Here is an 11,149-nt window from a genome sequence, read left to right on the forward strand (position 1 = left end):
TCTCAAAGCATCTTCCCATGCCTCTTATTTGACCCTCATAACAACCCTACGATGCAAATCTGAATAGTCCCATTTTGCAGATGTGGAAAATAAAGTGCAGAATGATCAAGTGATTTGCCAAGATCACACAACAAATAAATTGCAGGATTAGAAAACGGGCCCACGTTTCTCCGATCTTAAAGAAAAGTTTCTTAAGCTAAGGTTTTAAGAACACTTCTCCAGATGCTATAACAGGAGCTCAGAGGCTACAGAAACTTGGTAAATTGCATTAGTTTTAAGTACAAATGGCCGTTGCAGATCCTAAAAGCTGAGTGGGTAGTTCAGGAGTGCGGGCTCCCAGCATGTGGCTTCTTTGCCTGCTTCTTGCCCGGGAGGTGAGTTGAGGACACAGTCAGTCTGGGCTTAACAGCGAATGTCTTGGTTTTCCTGAATTTATTTAACACCCACTTTGGATGTTATTTCAACACAGTTTATCTTCCTACGCAGTCATATGTCCCTTTATAATTTCAAGGCAGATCTACATGGACTGGGGCTTTGGAGGTTTTTGGACAAAGGTGGCACTGAGGCTTATTCAGGGGATTTGAATTTCAAACGGGCTGAGGAAGGCTTGGCAAAGTGCCTGCCCAGAGACGTTGGGCTGAAACATTAGTGCGGCTCCTTGTGTTCAGCTGAGCTCCGTCCAGGAGGGAACCAGTCAGCACAGGGGTGCTCCTCAGAGTGGGATGAGGTAATCCAACGGTTTTTAAGAGTATTTTTGACCCCTTGGTTCCAGATTGGTTTGGTTAAGTGGATTTTCAAAAGAAAAATGAAAAAGCCAGGCAGCAGGGTGTGCAGTCCGGCCAGCTATGGGCGCTCAGCGGGCACTAGGGAGCTGTCGCAACTCTGCAGAGGAGATTCACCTGGGGCAGAGCTGGCCCTGTCCTGGCGCTGGCTGAGTTTTCTGTTTGTGGCTTTATGTCACACCTTTTGGGCACATACTATACATTCGTGCCTAAGTTCAGCTACATCCATCTGTGATCTGAAGAAGAAGGAAAAAATTCAACACATCTTGGGCCAAAAACTTAAATTTTCTGTTCCTTAGAAACAAATTTTCTTCTGTATGCCTATTATTTTATAGGGAATGACCAAAATTGATCTTCAGGAATCTGGCTATTTTTCCCTATAGCTGATAAACTTTTAAATTATTTAAAAAACAAAAACAATTTGGTACAGTCCCCAAATATTCTCATGGCTGGTGCCTTTTGTCACTCAGATCTTATCAAAACATACCCTTCTGATAGGCCTTTCCTCAACCCTAAAATCTAAATTAATACCACAAATTAATTCCTTGTCTTTAGCTGTAATCATGGTGGTGTGATTTTGTATAAAAAGAAAAAGATAGTTATCTTTTGGAAGTACTTATTGAAATTTTTATAAATGAAATAATCAAACAGAGTTGAGGGGGATATAGAAGAAATGAGATTGGCCATGTGTTGACATTGGTGAAGGAGGCTATGGTTACATGGGGATTCCTTTTTCTGCTTTCACCACTTTGTATATTCAAATTCTTGCATAACAAAAAAAAATTAAATGATTTCTTTTTATTTTTTTATTTTTTAAATATGGAACACTTCACAAATTTGCGTGTCATCCTTGCTCAGGGGCCATGCTAATCTTCTCTGTATCATTCCAATTTTAGTATATGTGCTGCCGAAGCAAGCACTTAAATGATTTTTAAAATAAATATGAAATAGCCTTCCCATCCAACCCCACAGTCATTTTGGCTTTGTCGCATTTTATATTTTTCCCAGCACCCAGCCCTGGGGAACCAGCTTGTCAATGTGTTTACCTCCCCCTCCCCCACCAGAATTTAAACTCCAAGGGGGCAGACACCTGGTCTGAATCACTCATGTCTTCGCAAGAAGACAAATGACAAACCATTCAGATCCAGGTTTAATCTCAGCCTCCCAGTTTTCTAACTATAAGACCTGGAACAAGTTACCAGATTTCTGAGCCTGTTTTCTCACCTTCCACCTGGAGATGATCTCTCTTCTTCAGGAATGTTGTGAGCAGGAATAAAAATAGCAATAAAGGGCCAATCCGAGGATTTGTCACTTAGTAGCCATTTAAAAAATTAACTTCTTTTAGCTCTTTCTTTGTTACCAGTGTGAGGTATTAGTTGATATTTACATTTTAATTGTGTCAAAGATTTTGGAAGATTTGGCAACTAAAGGTATTTCTTTTCACTTTATAAATAGACCAAGAAAGCAAAGTCTATTCTTGGCTTTACCAATTCTGACTTGATCTGTAGATTTTGTTTTTTTCCTGATTTCTCCTGCAAAATGGAAAACCAGAGTACATGAGTTGGGGTGATCATCAAGATGAGAGAGATAAAAACAATTTGGAACCTCATATAAATGTCAAGCCCAATTTTATAGAAATCCAAAACGCATTTGGGATACTCAGCAGTTCTCCTGAGGCCTGATTATAGGCTTGATGGCCTTAATTTTTCTCTAATATATAATTCTCTGTTATAGTACTCTACAAAATGCTGCAGCATATCATTAATGCTTACAAAATGTCATAAAAGTACACAGAGCAGAAAACCTCCCAGCTAGAGGAATTTTACAATCTGAAGATAGAAGCAGTTAACTTTAATCTAGGGAGCTGAAGAAGAACCATGGGATGGGTGGGTATCTTGTAGAGAATGCTCCTTCTTGTTCTTTCGAAGTAGGGAACAGTATTTGGGAGCTGACAGTGTTTTGACTGTGGAGAAAAATCCAAAGTAAGGTCCCAAATCACTCCTGATTAAGGGAAAGAGAAATAGGAATAAGAGAAAGAAATTTTAAACATAACAGAACCCTGTCTTGATTAAAGAACAAACCAGAGAAATATTTTGCATGCAGATAGAGTTGTTTAAAAGGCAAATCTAAGTTGGAAGTTAATGGTAATAAAAGACAAAAAACAGCATTATGGAAATTTGGGAAGCTGTGTTACATTGCCCACCAAATGCACAAGTATATAAATAAGATCAGTGCATATGAGTTTGAAGTTGCAAATAATCTAAACTGTTAAAAGCCTATGATGGGTCTTCCTAGAGTGAAAGAATAAATGTATCCCAACTGTTGAAATCAACCAGTATTTACTGAGCACCTACTGTATACCAAGAAGCAGGGTAAGCACTGGGCATGTACACAGGGGAATTGAGCAGACTCAGTCCCTGCCCTCATAACATTTATAGTCCACTAGAGAAGACAAATAATCAACAAGTAACTACAGGTAATTAAATTAAGGTAAATTAGCAAAATAACTGTTCAGGAATCCTCAAGAGCATTTAATAAGGAAGGCTATTCAAGTCTAGGGATACAGGAAAGGGATTGGGGGAGACACAGAAAAGTATCCACAAAGAAATATCATTTATTCAAGCTTGATCCTAAATAAGTGGGGGCTGGCTAGGTTACCAAGGGGAAAGGCTTTCTGCAAATAGCGAATAGCTTGTGCAAAGGCCTCAAGGCAGGAAAAAGCAAGTTGTGTTGGTAAACTGAGAGAAAGCCATATAGCTACAGTGGAAAGAGAATGCAAAAGAATAGCCAAGATGAGACTGGAGGAACAGGTAGAGTCAGACCCTACAGGGCCTTGTTAAGGATTTGAGACATTATTCTAGGAGCAACAAGAAATTATAGGAGTTAAGGCCAAAGAAAGCTTAATGATTCTTCTTGTAAAAGTCATTCCATAATAAGGCAAATTATAATTGAAATGTGCTAGAAAACAAACCATTTGTACCCATTGGCCAAGACATCCAGATACCCCCAAATTCATTGTACCCTGCGACTGAACACTCATAGTGCACCTTGCCAAAAGGAGGATAAACACACATGTACACACACACACACACACACACACACACACATACACACACGCAAAACCCTAGAGATCATCACTGGAAAACAGACAAAATAATTCTGAACCACATCAGAGGCACAAGTGCTTAGGAAGAGATGTCAAGTGGGTGGGGCTGACCCACCCCAGAGGCCTGTTGGGAAATTGCCGTGAATAGCTTGGGGAGGAAGGGTAATCCCAACCATTGGCATCTTCAGAAAGTGCCATTTGCCACAAATGGGAGTGGTAGAATCCCATCCCTAATTCTGGTTTGTGGTCTGTTGTTCAGGAATCTGCTCAATCTTGTGAAGATTCCGCCCATTTGCTTAAGACAAAACCTGAGAATCATCCTTGGTTTCTCCTCATTCTTTATTCCACACATTGAACCCATCAGCAAGGTGCTTGTTATTCTTACTTTCCAAATATATCTTTAATCCATTTCCATTGCCATGATCCTGGACCAAGCTACCAGCATCTCTGGCCTTGACTGATGATAAAGCATCCTAATCCTTTGTGGCCCATTCTCTGAGTAGTAGAGAGTGACCTCATAAAAGTTGAATCAGATCTCATTACTCCCCTGCTCAATATTCTTCAATGGTTTTCCACCATGATTAGAAAAATACCATTTCTTTTTCTGGTCCACAAAGCCCATCATGATCTGGCCCCTGCCTGCCTTGCCATTCTTATCCCATGCCACCCACTGTTCTCTAAAACTAGCCTTACTTCTGCTCCTTGAATGTGCTCAACTCCTCTGCCTCAGATCCCTAAACCAATGTGTTTCAAAATGTGGTCCAAAGACTTTCTGCATCATCTGGAAGGTGATAGGAAATGCAAATTCTCAAGTTCTACCCCTGACCTACTGAATCAGAATTTCTAGGGGTGTGATCAAGAAGCTTGTGTTTTAACCAGATCTCCAGGTGATTTTCTTTTTTTTTTTTTTTTTTTGCACACTAAAGTTTGAGATTTACTACCCTACAACCTTCTGTTCCATGGGCCTGGAATGCCCATGCAATTTCAAATATAGGTTAACTAAAAACCAAAGTATTAATAACAGTAGTTGATGTGTAGAAATATATCTCTTTTCCATGGAAAATTCTAGGTAGGTAATCCAGGACTGGGCTGGGATTTTACTTTTCCAGTCACTCAGACTTCTACTACCTCATTGTTCCACTATTCATGGCCACTGTTCTCAAGTTCACATCATAATCCAAGATAAATCCTCCAGTTTTAGCTGTCATGGCTTCATTCTAGGCACTGGAAGGAGAAGAAAAAAACAAAGTCATGACCTTCACCTTAAAGACACCTCCCAGAAGTGGCACACACCATTTCTATTTATATTTCATTGACAAGAGTCTAGTCACACAGTCCCACCCAGCTACAATGAAGGCTGTAAGATACAAATGTTTATTCTGAGTGGTTTGTATGCCCAGCTAAAATTTTGAATTGTATTGCTAGGGAAGAAGGGAATAATATACAGCAAGGGACAATTATTAGACTCTACTATATCCCCTTCCCTGCATATGCTTTCGTTAAAATTTATTTTTATTCATGTATTTATTTATTTTGGAAGTGGGGTCTTACTATGTTGCTCAGGCTGGCCTTGAACTCCTGGGCTCAAGTGATCCTTCCACCTCAGCCTCCTGGATGGCTGGGACTACAGGCATGTGCCACTATGCCCAGCCATATGCTTTAACTTATATTTATCTTTCTCAAAAGCCAAGCCACCAAACTGGATGTAAACCCCATTCCATTGTTTTCTCTAACAGCACCCAAATTATTTCCTTTACAGTTCATGATAAAATTTGTAAATTATGCACATATATATTTACTATCTCCCCTCCTAGACTGTAAGCTTTGTGAGGACAGAAGCCTCATCTATTTTATCCAATATTGATCATCCAGCACTTGGTACACAACCTGGTACACAGCAGGCCCTTAGTCAATATTAGATGATTGAATGAATGAATGAATGAATGGGCAAACCAACAAAGAAACAACTAAACAAAATAACTCTCCTGTGGCAGCTTGGAAAGGTTGTACAGAGAAATATGAGTGCCACTGGGGATGGGCCACTTCCCCTACCTCTGCCATATGCACCGGCACATGCTCAAGTTAGGGGACCTCTTGTTCCAGCAACATGGAGAATGGAGCACAAATACGTTCTACTGTAAACCTATACACTCTCAACCAGTCTAACAGAAGCCAGGAAAGAAAAAAAATAAATAAAACTCATGGCAAAGAGAAAGCTCAAAGGAAAGTCATAGAAATAAATCTGAATATATTAGTAATCACACCAATGTAAAGGAATAAAAGCTTCCAGTTAAAAGTAGAGGTCTCAGATTTCAATTTAGAAAAATAAAATTCATAGTTTATAAGAGATATATGTAAAACATAATGATACAAAAAAGTGTAAACCAAAGCAGTATAACATGCAACATAGGCTTTTTCAAATTCACCAATATACATGAAGTAACAAAGCAGTCTTGACAAATATCAAAGAATTTAGTAGATTGTACAGACTGTTCTCTGCCAAGAGTGATATAAATTAGAACTCTATAAAAGCAGACAGTTATCCCTCCAAATACATACATTTGGAAATTTCAAAATACTCTGCTGTTAATCATTAGTAAAAATAAGAAAGCAAATGAAAAATGTTTAGAAATAACTGACCAAAAACGCTCATATGTATAACTGAGTAAAAGTTCTACTTGGAGAGGAATGTATCACCTGAAAAACATACATCAAACAGAAGGAAAATTGAAGGCCAATGAGGTAAGCGTTCGGCTCAAAAAGCTGAAAAAAAGAATAACAGAGTAAATTCAAGCAAGCAGCAGAAAGGAAATAATAAAGATGAGACAAAACTTAAGAAATTAAAAAAAAAAACAGTCTTGAGGATCAACCCAACACAACACCAGCTGTTTGAGAAGCTAATGAAATAGATAAATTTATGGCAAAACTTATGAGGAAGAAGAAAGAAAATACTATGAATAAATGTGAGGAATGACTGATCAACCAACAGGTGACTTGACGTTAGTGACCGTAAGGGTAAAATGGAATTACATCAGTGAAAAGTGTGTTCCAGTGCCTGCAATTCAGTAAGAACCTCATATGTATCAGTTTCTCTTCTCTAAATAAAATAATAAATGAGTTAAAATGAAGTGTGAATGGCATGATGGCTTAGTGTAGTGATTTTGAAATATTGAGCATGGGTTTAGGAACAAATGTGAAATGGAATTTCAAAATATAAAACAAATCAAAGCAGGATGACTCTGATAAAGGTGGTGGCAGAGGAAACTCTGTCTCCACTGTCTTTCCATAATCCCTTACATACTTCCTGGGAATCCGAGAGCTGTGAGACCCTAGTTTCAAAACCAATAATAATTTATTGCTTAACTCAACACATATCTTTCGAGGACCCACCTGCTCTCCAGGGTCTCCATGTGTGACTGCAAGGAGTGAATCATACAATAAATACATGAAATAGGCCAATTGCAGAATCTGTATTTGAACTGCATGAGTCTTCTGGCCTTACTAAAAGCAAAAAGGTGTTTCTCCCTCACATCTTTCCCATGGAAGAACACAAGTCTGGACCACATCTACCATAATTAGCAACTCTGTCAGAGTTTTTGGTTTTATGTAAGAGAAAACTCTGGCTAACAGCCATAGGAATCATTTATTGGAAGAATACTGGGTGACTCAACCAAATCCAAGGAAGCAATACCAACAATGCACAGGAAAGGGCAGGAATCAGGACAGCTCCAGCCTTGGAACAGTAGGAATCAAAGAGAATTTACTCACACAGGTGCTGCCGTGAGATGAAGCAACTCCAACAAAGACCCATCACCATGTGTCTCTGCACAAGATGCACTTCCCCAGGAGACAGACTTAGATAGGTCCAGTATCACAACAGTCTGGCCTTCCTGCCACGTGACCGTTGAGGTGGTCCTTGATGTCCAGCCCTCTGCAGCTCTCTTATTCTGGCCCGTTTCTCAAGTCTGGCCCCCCAGCTTCCCTCTGAGTCTATACGCCCTTGATATTCTCTGTAAAAATTCTCCTTTCCTTAGGCTAACTTCAGTCAGTGTCTGTTGCTTACAACCGAAATCTTGGCTAATACAAAGGGTTTTACTCAAAAGGTTATAGATAGTTTATATCTTCCGGGAACTGTGGGCATTGTGACATTGGTACAACGGGCTAGACTCTTATCAGCCTGCTATGATTTAAGGCTAAAAATACAGGGGTAATGGACTTAACCTGACTTGAAAACCTCTACGCCTAAGCAACTTTTGGCAAAACCCAAAGCAAGGCTATAGTTTCTATTATTGGTTGCTGTTGTTTATTTGTACCTCAGTCTGTATTCTGAGTGAATGTTTTCATTGATTGCAAATGTCTTCTTGCCTCTGATTATAAAATCTTGCAATTAAAGCAGAAAGGCTGGCAGTCTACCCTTGTCCCTGCCAAAGTGAGTTTGTCAAAACAACAGACAAAACAGAGCTCAGTTTGATCATCTCAAGAGAATGGAACTTGGAAATCCTTTGCCAAGAATATTTTCAGAGCAAGCCTTCAATCAGAAGGTGCCTTTTATCTTTGGAGACATCAGTAAGCTGACCTTAAGAAAATGTAGCTATGTGCTCTCTAGCCTTAAATATGTGGGAACCAGACATAAGTCTCCATATGCCAGAATTTTTATTACAGAACTAACCCAAACCCCTCAAAGAGCATCGTAAATTCACAGTAACATGTCCATTGAGACTTTTACCCCGTAAATGTGTGGGAAAATACAAATATTGTTTAGGCCAATGTTCACCATCAACATCCAAGAGACCATTAGTGATCCAGCCAAGGGCTTTCAGTGGCTATTCCCGCAGTCTTTTCACATTTATTGAACCAACTCCACATATAGAAAGTTTGCCCCAAGAGAGCCATTTTATGAGAAAGAACAGAGCCCCACAAATCTAGAGAGTATCTATGTTAAAAAAAAATAATAAAAACCATGAACTTGGAGAGTTGAAAAAAGAACACACTATCCTTGGAAACCATATGCGTTCATCCTTAAGGCACTGAACCCTAAAATATATGCCAATAAGTGGCCATCTGATAAATAGTACTGGAGGACTGGCCAATAAACATGTGAAAAGTTGCTTACCATCATTAGTCATCAGGGAATGAAAATTAAAATCACCAGGGTCTAGCACTATACTCACCAGAATGGCTGAAGTTAAAAAGAGTCACCATACCAAATGTTGCAGAGGATGTGGAGAAACTGAAACCTTCATAAACTGCAGCTGGACCCTTAAATTGGTGTCATAATTTTGGAAAACTATCTGTCATTATCTTTTAAGTTGAACAATGTATGTTCTGTGTCCTAGCAATTCCACTCTTAGGTGTATGTACAACAAGTTTAATCACACATGATACAGCAAAAAACCCATGGATGAAAATGTCCTTAGCAATGTCATTTGGAGTTGCCATAAACTGAAAATAATCAAATGTCCATTCAACTATAAAAGAGATAAATAAATCTGTATAATTAATACTATACAGCAATGCAAATGAACAAGCTATACATGAAACACATGAATTTTACAAAGTTCGTGTTGAGCTGAAGAAGCCAGACACATAAAAATTAGTACCATATTATTCCTTTTATACAGAGTTCAAAACCAGGTACAACAAAACTATGGTGTTAGAAGTCATCATGGGGTTACCTCTGGGGAGCAAAGGGGGCATTAATTGGAAGGAGGCCACAGGGGATCTTCTGGGGTGTCCAGAGTGTTCTACATTCTCAATCTCAATGGGAGATAAATGGGTATTCTAGTTATAATAAAATCAGTATGTTTTACATTTATGTGTTAGACACTTTTTTTGATAAGTACACATCAAAATAAGGAGTTTTTCAGAATTAGTACTGGTGTGCACTGGCATAAATATATTTCCAGGCCTCCATTGGAAGACAGCCACAGCGTCTGGACTCAGCGACTCTGCAATCAGACCTGGATGTGTAACTTGTGAACCTAAGTTTCCCCATATGTAAAATAGGCCTAAGAATTCTGACCTCAGAGGAAAGCCTTGGGCTTTCCGTTTTTAAGCCCTCTTCTTCCAACACCTGTCACCTGGATAATTCCTACTAGTCTTTAAGATGCAAATAGAGACGTGACTTGGTCTAGGAAGGCTGTGGTGTCCACACACCGATGGAGCAGACCTGGGTCTTTTCCATGTCATGGTGCACATCATCTAGGTACCTAGTTTCAACAACAGGAAGTGATTCATACGGAACCAAAAGAAAAGGAGTTACTACAAGAGTAACAAGGGCCTCCGGCATCCCTGGGAAGGCTGAAGAAAACACCAGAAAAAATATCTAAAACCGTGTTTCTGAGAGATTTTGATGAGGAAATGGCTACCCCCATCACAGCCCCATCAGGACAATAAAGTGCCTGGTCTCTTCCTTGAGGCACCAGGACCCTACTCAATGTCTGGCAGGATGTTGTCTGGTGAGAAACACCAGCCACATGCTGGTGCCACATGCCCATGCTATAGCTGCAAGGGATGCTAGGGGGAAATACCCCGCATATTTAGCTTTTACAGTGGGAGGAGGTCTTTGCACCATCTGAGACTGACAAGGAAAGGGATTTCTCAATATAAAACGTGAAGCAAATGCTGAGTGGCCAAAATGAATTTCAAAAGTTACACGTGCCATATTATAACTGCTTGTTTACTTGCCTGCCTTGCCCAATAAACCACAATATCTATGAGACCAAAAACCATCTCCACCTACCATTTGCCCAGAACAATGCCTGACACAGCACAGACCCTGAGTAAATATTTCTAAGCAAATGAATAATAGATTAAAGTGTTCAACATAGTAGGGGGTGACACGGTAAAAGTTCTTTAAATATATATACATGGTATATATAAGATGAAGCAATGGACTCTTTGATGTCAGGGGCCACTTCTCATTCTGTTTTGTGTCCTTAGCAACCTATCAGATTGAACATATTCAATAATGTCTGTTGAATGAATAGTTGGGCCAGTGAATGAGTATGTGTCAATGTAATTCATCTCTAGTAGGGTATGTCCAAAGAGCTTCTTAGATCAAAGACTGATTAGGTGATTGAAGCTTCAGCAATGACCCAGTGAGGCAGCTGGATCATATAGGAAGGGGAACAGCAAGAGAGAAGAGGTTTGATGACAGTGGTGTGGGCTTCCTACCAACTGTCACTAAAAGTCCTTTGAAGCTCATATCTGTATGTCATACAGTCTATGAACCAAAGACAATAGAAATGCTTCTTTCTCT

The 11,149-nt window shown here is 39.5% G+C and overlaps 1 non-coding gene across 1 annotated transcript; it reads right to left on the minus strand.

Moving 5' to 3' along the window:
- Positions 1-1,595: 1,595 nt before the first annotated feature.
- On the minus strand, positions 1,596-1,702 carry LOC123623733. The gene has a single exon (XR_006730011.1). It is a non-coding gene; the product is annotated as a U6 spliceosomal RNA (small nuclear RNA).
- Between the last annotated feature and the right edge of the window lie 9,447 nt (positions 1,703-11,149).

Source organism: Lemur catta, chromosome 18, assembly GCF_020740605.2.
Source record: "Lemur catta isolate mLemCat1 chromosome 18, mLemCat1.pri, whole genome shotgun sequence".
In the NCBI taxonomy this organism is placed as follows: domain Eukaryota; kingdom Metazoa; phylum Chordata; class Mammalia; order Primates; family Lemuridae; genus Lemur; species Lemur catta.